Source organism: Sebastes fasciatus, chromosome 24 (genome assembly GCF_043250625.1).
Source record: "Sebastes fasciatus isolate fSebFas1 chromosome 24, fSebFas1.pri, whole genome shotgun sequence".
Lineage (NCBI taxonomy): Eukaryota > Metazoa > Chordata > Actinopteri > Perciformes > Sebastidae > Sebastes > Sebastes fasciatus.
Window position 1 is genome coordinate 17,866,353 of NC_133818.1, and position 11,440 is coordinate 17,877,792.

General features: G+C 44.9%; 1 protein-coding gene across 1 annotated transcript in view; it reads right to left on the bottom strand.

Moving 5' to 3' along the window:
* LOC141763223 (double-stranded RNA-specific editase 1-like) overlaps window positions 1-10,804 on the bottom strand; it is a 79,614-nt gene extending 68,810 nt beyond the window's left edge. The window contains exon 1 of the mRNA XM_074627715.1: window positions 10,605-10,804. The gene's annotated coding sequence lies outside the window, so the exon portion shown is untranslated. The remainder of the gene's footprint in view (window positions 1-10,604) is intronic.
* Window positions 10,805-11,440: the final 636 nt, after the last annotated feature.

Consider the following 11,440-nt stretch of genomic DNA (forward strand, 5'->3'; position numbering starts at 1 on the left):
TATAAAGGGTGATGTTGTAAAGGGTGATGTTGTAAAGGTTGATGTTATAAAGGGTGATGTTATAAAGGGTGATGATATAAAGGGTGATGTTCTAAAGGGAGTCAAAGTCATGTCCTCTCTGTTCCAGTGTGCAGCAGTGAGAAAGTCACCTTGACTCCCTGCAGTAGCAGCACCCAGGGGTCCAGTCCTGTCACAGCGTGGCCCCTGCTGGCCCCCATCAGACGCCCTTGTTCCCAACCCCCCTCCCAAAATAAGCTTGGCGACATCCAGGCAGCGGAGCCTCATCTGCTGTGATGTGATTGTGGCTGACATCGCTCCACAGACATATAACAGATAATTCCATTTCATGAGTCCGGATCTAATTTATTATCACGTTGTGAAGCTGAGGTTACACTGACACGGTAACCCTGCTTTTCTCAGGCTCCACTCCAAAACACAAGAAGATGCTCGAGAAGCGTCAGGAGCAGCTTTTATTCTCTCTCTTTAACAGGGGAATGCATCGTGTCTGATTCACAGCATTTCATCCGTTAAAAAAGTGAAAGAAAAGCTCCAGAACAATGAATCAGTAAGCCAGACTTCATGTTCAGTAGGTAAATCCTCAAACTGCTTTGATTCAGGTGGACCGACGGCTCCTATTAGTCCACACGGTGACAACATCACCACATTGCTCTCAACTGCACTCGTTTGTTGTCAGAACTGATTAGACCTTCAGTCTGCAGCGGTTGCGTAAGCAGCTTGTGGCAGTGTCCCGAGTTAACCTCGTCCTCGCTGCGCTATCGGACTCCAGCATCACCATCTGCAGCCCTTTAAATCCACCTGCAGGCTCTCACTGCTATCACAGTGGAGCAGGCCCAGGATCAGGGGACCAATCAGGGATTCTTTGCTTGACGTCTGACAACCTCACGATGATGCAGACGGATTCATCTCAAAATACATAAGATCCACCGACGCCACGGGACGCTGTGACCTCAGTGATGGTGAAAGAGGCAGAATTGAACTGAAGCGACCGACTGTCTGCTGAACACAAGAACACGACACAAACTACTGCAGACTGCTGGTCAATGGAAGATCAATACTAACTCACCATTTAACACCAGCTGTTATTAAAAGGACTTCTTTCAGATCAGACCCATTAGACTATTTCACACGGCGCCACACAACTTTAGAATTTCTTCTTACATCCAGCCGGCTAATGATTCTTTTATTTTTTTCCCTAGTCTGTTATTTTAATAATCATTTAATTTTCTAACAGCACGGAGAAATCAGAGCGGAAAAGTTGACTTTATGTACGACAACATTTATTCCCGGAGTCTGTTTCTTTTTTTTTTTTAGATCAATATTATATTTTATATCATACACTACGGCTACATATGAGGAAAATATGCGATAACATTGTTGGATATCGAGATAATATTACTGGCGATAAATAAACCGATATTAAAGTCTACTCAGTTCTGCTGCTTAAAAAAATGAAAAGAAATTTCAACACTCTTTTCTTGAACAAATTGAATACTGAACACAAAACACAATGATAGTTGATAATAATAATAATAATAATAATAATAATAATAAGTTACATTTTAAAGTGCAGTTTTCTACTGATACTCTCTTTTAACTAACTCAAAAATCCCTGAGAGCAACATCACTGTTTTTTGCGATGTGTTTATCGCACAAATTGACATTGTGATGACGATAAAAAAAACAATATATTGTAGGGGTGTAACGATTCATCTACTACATCGATATATCGATTTATTTTCCTACGATCCAACTAAATCGATGGGTACTCGGTGAAGTTGTCCTTCACGGGAGTCGTATATCGATATAAAATCGATTGTATGGATACTAAGGATTTGCACCTTTAATTTAAGGACGACGAACGTTATATGAAAGTGTTTTTTAGCACTTTTATTAGTAAAGAAATGTTTAACGTTACTCCGGTTCACTCCCCAGACATGCACCAGCTTGCCAGCTGCGCCCTCTGTAGCGCGAGCACGCATCCATGGCGTGCATGCAGACGAACGGCGCACTGGACTCCTTGCTCTCCCACGTGACAGGTAGAGGCGTGGAAGGAGACGGCGCTGCGGTGCCGAGGAGCCGGTCGGCAGAGTTTCAGACACTATCAATCCACTTGACAAGGGCGGCTTCACCCACAGGAGCTTTCCCCGTGCGCTGTCGTTTTTTCATTCAGAGAAAATGACTTTCCTTTCCCCGCCATGATATCTACGTGAACGCAGCATCAGCCTCACATATCCAGCCGGAGAGCAGACGGTCCGCGAGGCAAATTATCACGAGTAAAGTAAAAAACAAGGTGTATGTATTTGCCATTAATCATTGTTTACTTGTTTATATCCATAATTAATTTATCCCTGATTCCCTCACAAGAAAAACTTTGAGGAATCCTGACCTGCTCTGTCCAGGATCAGATATTTATTTCCAAGTCACACTGACTGAATTTTTGGCAAAAAAAGTTACTGTTTCGATTTCAAATCATTGTATCGTATCGTACAGTATCGTACCGTATCGTATCGTATCGTATCGCTCTAGATGAGCCAAATATTGTCCTTGAATCGTATCGGAACCATGGAAATCGTATCATATCGTAAAAACGTATCGTTACACCCCCTAATATATTGTGCATTCCTACTATACACAAGCGATGAGGTCACGGCAGTTTGACGCGGCGGCGCTACGGCGATCAGCTGAGAATCCCGCCTACACTGAGGGGGTACTATCTGCAGAGGAAAGGACCAGGTAGCAAAAGTGAACCGAGTCAAGTCGAACCATGCAGTGGAAATGCGGCAAAAGTGAGCTTTGAAAGCATCAAATCTCATCAAGTAATGGTCCAGTCACTGGTATTGATCTACAATTCCCAGCAGATATATTCTGATATTATAATCATTTTCTGCAGTGAGGGAGTAAACGTGTGCTTTTATTGGTCAGTCAGTGTTTCGGCTTTAGGACTCTCAGCAGCCTCCCGATCACTACTGAGGAGGTGTTTACACTTCAACAGTGATTCATGGCGTGCAGCTGAAGGTAGCGCTCGGCTGGCTTTGTGTTGTATTGTAGCTAATGAAATCATCAACACCTCCAAATATCTCACCACAGATCATAAAGTGTCGATGCAGCGCGGCGCTGCTATTACATGCTCACTTTACATCTGCTGCAGTCTGCACACTAACTCTCTCCGACACACATAACTGAGGTAAACTGCGAGCGTGCAGCCCGTCTTGGTGTATCTGCGGTAAGCCGGCGCCTGAATGCATTAAAGTGCAGGTGACTGATAAATGATGGTGCATCTAAGCACCGACTCCCATTAATGAGGGCCGGCGTTCTCTCTGCTTCATCAAAGTGGCGACCTATGAAATATTAAAGTGAGCTTGACAGCACCACAACGCGGAGCAACAGAGGGCTGGGCCTGACCTCCCACAACAAGAGAGAGAGAGGAAGGAATGAAGAGGGAGAGGGGAGAAGCAGCAGTGCTGACTGGAGGAAGGATTCTGGGAATACGCACATCAGCGTCTCAGAAACTGAGGCAGCAAAACGAGTATCGACACAAACGGCTGCAAAGACGGAGACGAGGAGAGGAGTCTGATAGATTTAGAGATATGGATCAACACGTTCAACGATGTCACTGAGCACTGAGCATTTCATATTACACATCAACACCCTCACGATGAACTCTAAGAACTTTGGTGATCCTTTACATGAGTTTACATTTAGCGCCATCATCAGGTCAACATCTTCATTTCTGCAATCCTCTGCTTTAAGACCCAATACCTGCAGAACTACTGACATCTACTAGTAGTACCGGGAAGGGCAGGAGCGCGTGGCGGCTGCGTTACCTGTTGTTTTTTATTTCGGCGTCCTTGTTAACAGGTTAGAGCAGCTACACTGCCCGCGTCCCACGGGCAACAACAGACAGTGAAGGTGATCTATTAACTGCATATTGACATCATATCAGCAACATTACTACACTTTCAATATCTGTATCTGTAGAATATGTTACGGAGATGAAAAAAGTAAAAAAAACTTTTTTTAAATCAACACTTCCTGCTTTCATTTCAAAATAAAAGCCCTCAAGCGTTTTTTCTGTTGACAGAATTCCTTCATTTGTTAACACGAAGCTTTTATTCTGAAATATGTGCCGGACAGTGTTGTAGAACATGCAGTGGCTTGCAGAGCTCCATGAATGAATAAAGTACGGAGTTTTAATGGTGGATTATTACTATAATTTATAATTACCACATGTTTCTTAACCTTTCTCGGTCTAAAATAAATATGAATTACATTTATAATGAAATGAAATGGCCATTATGAAAGGCAAACTATGTAGAAAGAAAGGGCTGACAGCAGCAGAAACGCAGCTGGTGTGAACACCCGATGCGTGAATAAGGAGCCGCGACACGCCGCAGTCGTTCCCAGTGTGGACGAAGTGTTATAGAAGATCAATATCTATCACTTTATTCCCATCTCTCCTTATCTTCTTAGAATAATCACACAGCCTCAGTCCCAGTCTCCAGGGGTCTCTAGCCTCCAACATCTCCTCTCCTGCTGCTGATGCATCCGTTCACAGTGGCTCAACAGCACATTCCCACCTGTGACGGTGTGATTTTAAGCCATCTGCCGTGCCGTCAGCACCCTGCTCCTCCCTCTGACTTACAGCGCAGATCTAATATTAGCTCCGACTCTAAGCAGGGCTCTATCACTCTGCTGTATGATGAGGAAAATAATGAGGTCTGGAGGACTGATGGAGTCGGATCATAATGAATGATGAACAAATACAAACACTATGCCTCATTCCTGTAGAGTGTTCTCTCTGCAGTAACCAGTCTACCTGGCAGTCACCTCGCTGCACTTTGATCATGAACGCCCTTCAGGATCACAGACACATCTCTAACCTCTTGTCCTCCGTCTAGGCCACTCAGAGATAAGGACACTTCGTCTTTGTCCAGGCGTGGCCCCGGGACGAGGCTGTCTTTAAGATAAAAGAGGAGTGCTTCCTCGACACTCTGCTCTCACAGTGTGTCGGGTTCAAAGGTGCATTGTTGAGGCGGAGAGGGAAATAGTTTGGTTAAGGATGGCGGGGGTGTTGGACAGGGAACAAGAGCAGAGGTGGATTCAAGCCCATATTTTAGTACTTGTTCTTAATGTCTCAATTACTGTTAGACTAGAAAGCAGTGAAGAAGTCACGGTCCACACGTCAACCAGCTTCACTCCCATTCGCTTTATCTCCATCTGCTGATTTAAACCCAACACAATGTCCAACCCTTCAACTTGATTTCAGCCTTTCACAATGAGTTCAACTGACGCTTCAAACTCATTACAGCAAGATGTACAGTTAGAGCTTAAATCAACATGACAGCATTGATTAACTAGAAGGGCCCTCATATCAACATGACAGCATTGATTAACTAGAAGGGCCCTCATAGAGCACAGACCTCCGCCAAGACCAACCCGCTCCAACATGTAATAGGTTCCTCCTTGGCCCACGCTACACCACCAATACCATGACCTCAGTGGTGGAGGTGATAATTAAGTTGATCCACAAGATCCCGACCCAGTCACACTAGACCTTCAGTCCAATTTGGTCCACAACCCACCAGTTGGGAACCACTGCCTTTAACCATTATGTGATAAAACACACTGGGCTACACTGGGCTACACTGGGCTACAGTTACACTGGGCTATAAAGCATCATGTCATTAAGCGCTGCCTGAATGTCTCACAGTGGGATTCAAAAGGACATCAGTGAAGAGTCACAGTGAATGTTGTCAAGCCTGACATCAGCAGACAGTCCCTGATGTAGATTTGTCTGTGAGGTTGCTCCCTCTTCAGTCCACGTCCTCATGAATCTGTCTGAGTCATGTAAGACACAGGGTTAAGCTGAAGGAACATTAATTGTCTAAAAGAGGATTCAGCCGTCTAGGAAGTGGTCCGACCACCCAGTCTGCCCCGCTAATCCCCGGGAGTGGAGCCGCTCGGCCGGGATTCAGTCCAACATAACACAGAGAGACTACCAGTAGAGAGTGACGTCCAGAGACAAAACTTAAATCACTTTCTATCCCTGTTCTACCTCCAGTACACTCACTGAGTGGAAATACCACAAGGACAGATTCATCACAATGACCATCACCAGTAGAGGCAGCCCTCCGTTGTTATGTAGAGGGTGCAATCTACCTTTAAGCACAGACCCAGGGTCAGTAGATAAATGAATACACCAGATGAATATTGTAAAAGGATTAGTGTAAGCAGACGTACATCAGAACACCACGGACCTCCTGCTGGTAGTGTTCCTCTATAAACTACACAAAGGACACAGCAATGGATCCAATATGAACTTCATTTCTACGGGTTCTAGTGTCTCTCTTCCACAGCTCCTGTCTCAGCCTGATGAAGACACTCAGTGTTACAGTCTGCCTTTAAGGACAGAAGTAGGAGCTGGGAGAATAAAGGTTCACACCTCTTCTTCTTTCACACCTCCACACACTTGACCAATCACTGCGTGATGCACAGAATTAAAAAAGAAAAAAAATTCTGATAATCAACTCTGACAGTGAAAAGAAGAGACGGTTCAGATGCTGTTTCAGACCAGCGCTGCCATTGAATCAGACTTCAACATTTAGAAGCAGCTGTGTGTTGGACCCTGGGTGGACCTCAGACCCTCTAGGGGGATCTGGGTCAAGCTTTCTGTCCATTTTAAAGTTGAATGCATCAATCTGGTTCACTAGTGCTAGATCTATGGAGAACTATGGGCTTTAATTAGGGATGCACTGATACCGATACCAGTATCAGGTATCGGGTCCGATACTGTGCTCATGTACTCCTACTCGCAAAACGGCTCCGATACAACGGCACCGATACCACTTTACGGCAGCGTGACGTTAACCTCTCGTCAGCATCTTTCAGGTCCTATCGCACGGGCTCACGCTCCACCTCTCGGACGGTGCGGGCGAGACGTGCCGGTGGTTCCCACCTCAGCCTGCGTGCGCCGGCCCTCAATTTCATTGCGCTACAGAGTTTTGCTTGCACCCTGACTCGCGCGTGCGTTAGACTCCTTGGTCCGTGTTTCATGACGAGTCGGGTGGGTTGCAGACATCGCCGCAGACCCCTGGTGCCTTTTACGTGGGCCGAGCCCCGACCTGGGGGCACGACGTGGTTGGCTGTCGACAGTCGCACCGGGAGCCCCGTCCCTCCCTGGCGGGGAGAGAGGGCGCAGTGGGCACTTCAGCCACGGCCCCGGGAAGCAACTTCGCCCCGAGCCTTTCCAAGCCGACCTAGAGCCGGTGGCGGCGCACCGCCTCGTATGCGGGACTCCCCAGCCTGTCGTATGTCGCTCACACCCTCCAGCTGGCTGTTAACGAGGGTCTTTTGGCACAGAGAAGTACTCGTATCGGTACTCTGTATCGGAGAGTACCCAAATCTAAGTATTTGTACTCGGTCTGAAAAAAAAGTGGTATCGGTGCATCCCTAGTAGTGAACAATTTATTCATAAACACATTATCTGTATAGATATGAACGGTGATGACACGGCGTGGTGAACGCGACAGGCTCCGTGTCTCAAGACGGGTGGGGGGGTCGGGGGTTGCCGACATCGCCGCAGACCCCTGACGCCCTGAGGACAGTCTGCCCCAATGGCCCCATCCATCCCCACAGGGAGAGAGGACACAGCAAGTCCACGGCCCCGGGAAGCGACGTGGCCCCGGGCGAGGGGGTGCTAGACTTGGCCCGCCACAGTCTAGGTCAGGGGTCTGCAGCTTCGGAGCCACATGCAGCTCTTTAGTCCCTCTCCAGTGGCTCCACATGGATTTTTTTTTTTTAAATAATGGAAATGAAAAAGGGTTATTTTTTGTATCATTCTTGTAGGTGATTCTTACATTCTCCAGCTGTAAAAATCTGTAGCCTATACACCGATATTTTTTTTTTTTTATCATTTCAGTCAACCAAAATGTGCGTCATCCACGGCCTGGCGCCTTATCCTCTAATTTTGCCGAACCTCAATAGCTCAATAGGCTAGTTATGGATTCTAAATCCCCAAAAAGAAAAGTCTCGGAGGAAAATAAAGAATATAATAGTTCGTGGACAGATTCGACAACAAAAAAAGTAATTGAAAGACATTTCCAGAACTAGCACACTGGATTTGCTGAAAAACCAGCAGCAGCAGCTTCCAGCCACATGTCCTGAGATGTTTCTTGCCTCTCATTTGCACCTGGGTCCTCACTGCATTAGACTTAACAGGCTGTGTTACCTTCATCACAATGCTGAAATGTTTTGCGGCTCCAGGCAGATATTTTTTTTTGACCTAAAATGGCTCTTTTGAGAGTAAAGGTTGCTGACCCCTGGTCTAGGTAATTAACACTAGAACCTCAACCACAATGTGTTTGTAGCACTGAGCAGCTAAACTGTCCAGAAGTCAAAGCGGACAGTTTTAGACTGTACTTGTTGTTGAACGGCTGCATTTGAGATCTTCTCAGAGATATCCACCAACATATTTCAATATGTTCAATATTTCAAACGAAGCATTGGAAGGACCCCTGATTTGTCTTTGTGTTCAACTCTTGTTATGCATGTTAGTGCCCTAGATGATAGGGTGTATTGTTCTAGACTTCTAACAATTTATCATTATTTTTTTTTTTTATTTCTTTATTTTTTTTATTTATTATTTTTTTATTATAATTTTTTTTAACTATGACTATTTTATTTTATTTGTATAGTTGTGTGTATTTATTTAGTTTTTATGTATTTAGTTTGTAGTTGAGTGCCCTCTGGGTATTGTCAGTCCAAACATGTTTGTGCAGTGGATTGTCAAGGTTGTATTAACAAAATTCAGAAATAAACTCTGTTAAAAAAAAGAGATATCCACCACCAGACTGTGTTGCTTGTTGTACCGGCACTAGCGTTCTTATGCTGGATTTGTAGTAAACACAACGAGATGCCCACTGATTGAGTCACACTGCACCAACTCTCAACACACATGCATGGAAGTGAACATGCATTCTGTCATCCGCCTTTTTAGTTCTATTTTAGTACATGTAGGCTAAGTGGAAGACAAGAGCAGAAAAACAGCCTGGGGCGAGCTGAGCCGAGCCACGCGGAGGCCAGAAGTAATCGCAGCACAAATGAATTTGCCAAATAGGCGTTCTGTTGCAGCCGAAGGCAGTTCCCCCCCCTCACAGGGGAACAACACGGGATGATCCGTCTTCATACAGTCTAACTTAATGTGTGATGCATAATTGATGCCTGTTTCCAAGGAAATGGATGTTTAACACACCCATTCTTAAAGATACCAGGCGTGAATTTACAACTTTAATGTTGAATCACAGCGACGGGGCTTTTATTTAACGTTGGCTCTCTCTGCATCCGTAAAACGGGGAAAACATGTCTGCATTAGGTCGGATCTGAAACGATGACAACCTCCTAAATGACTAATATCATGTTGATTTTAAACACTCATTATCCATTAGGATCACAGGCTACCACAGCTTGTCATTAGGGCCAGCAGCACGGCGCTGAGGATGCACACAGATGAACAACATGTGGGCTGTGACATCCCCACCAGAACCAGGAAGCAGAGGACAGAGCCGGGAACCTGTGATAATAGATAAATGATGGTGTGGAACGACGAGGTGGGAGATCAGGGTACCCTGGAGGCCTGTTTAAAGGGGGTTAAGGCCCGATCGTGGTTCAGTCCAGCTGGGAACTGTGTTGTATCTTCCCAATGGGTCTGATCTAGAGGAGGCAGTAAATGTTGCTTCTATAAAATTCTACTTTCATGAACGTTTCTCCTTTAATCCAACACAGACACACGGCCTGTGTTCCTGATAGAGTAATTTACTGTAAGGCTCGGTAGGCTATGAGCACACCTCATCCTGGTCCACAACAGTTTCTGAAAGTTTTTATAATTTCCTGTCAGCTAGTTTTGATTAAATGTTGAGCTTTTCATAGACTTTAGTGTGATAAAGGATAGAATACAGACATTTGGTTTTATAGGCTGGAATATGACGCGTCTTGTGTGACAGTTTTCTAATAATATAATATAATTTATCATTCTTCAAATATTGCGATATACAGTAGGTTATATATTTGTTTGTGCTTTCCCTCATCAACAGAAAGACGCGCCAAACTTAATAGAATAAGCCATTGATTTACGGAAAACTTGATAATCGGCCCAATCGTATGTGACATAAATGAAGTGAAGAGCCTGTGTTCTTCAGTCGGACTGACCCTTCGATTCGGCGTACAGATACAACACACTGCAGCAGCGGATCCAATAATACAACCGTTTTTCCTGTTTGCATCACCTGTTTAATTCCGCCTGATTCACCGGGCTGCGCTGCGGTAAGTCGACCTCTTAACGAGGTTGTAATTTCATACAGATAACTGCTTCTCACCTCACACACATGCCGAGTTAATCAGAGAGATGTGTGTGTTTCAATAACACTGTCTGGTGTTCCGTGAGCCGTCTGCTCGCGACGTTACGGTGAAGAAGGCTTAAATTGACTCATTTTGCAACGGAGTTTTGAACTGGTGAAGATGGACATCGCTATACGTGTGGAAAGCAAAGAAGATAGGACGTGAGAGCGAGCCGTTAACGGGGAACTTACGGTGTAAAGGAGGTTCCGGTCAGAGGGGGGTGGAGGTCTAGGTACAGGTGGCACAGCTCCAGCTCCAGCTCCAGCTCCTGGTCCAGCTCCTGGTCCTGGTCCTGGTCCTGATGGAGTGGAGGAGGAATCACTGGGCGAGGTGTTTCCTGGCTGCTCCACGAGCTGCCTCTTCTCATTGGACAGGAGCGGAGAGGTGGGCGCACACTAATGAGGCCACATGGGCGCATCCAGTGTGTCCTCATTTATAGAATAAATCCCGGAGACCAGACACACATCTCCTACATACACATTTCATAAGACTAATATGTTATGATGTATTATTAGGGGAGATTCTACAGGTGAGTTGAGTCCAAACTAGGACACTTCCCCAGCTGATTACTGACAATAAGACAGTTCTTTTTTTGTATTACAAGTTTTTCTGAAATGTTATGTTTAAATATGCAAATGAGGCAATATCTTATTAAATATGTGCTAATTTGCATACATTTCCAGAACAGATTGTCTTTGCATCACTCCATAAATCCGAAAATTGCCTGCTGCCCACAGCCATAAAAAAATTAATTCTCAATTTTTAGGGATGAAATGTATTAATCAGGCTCTGAATTATTATTATTATATATATATATTGTGTAGAAACCTTCAGGAATGAAACTGGAGAGTTTGGTGGATGGAAGTGCTGCTGAAGATTTCTGGCTCAGAGTCTGTAAGAAAAGGGCCAATAAACATATGGATTATACACCGATCAGCCGTAACATTATGACATATAGTGGAGCGGCTAACATCCATTTTTCAGTCAAATCGTGCAAATAGTGATACAAGCACCAAATTTGGCACGA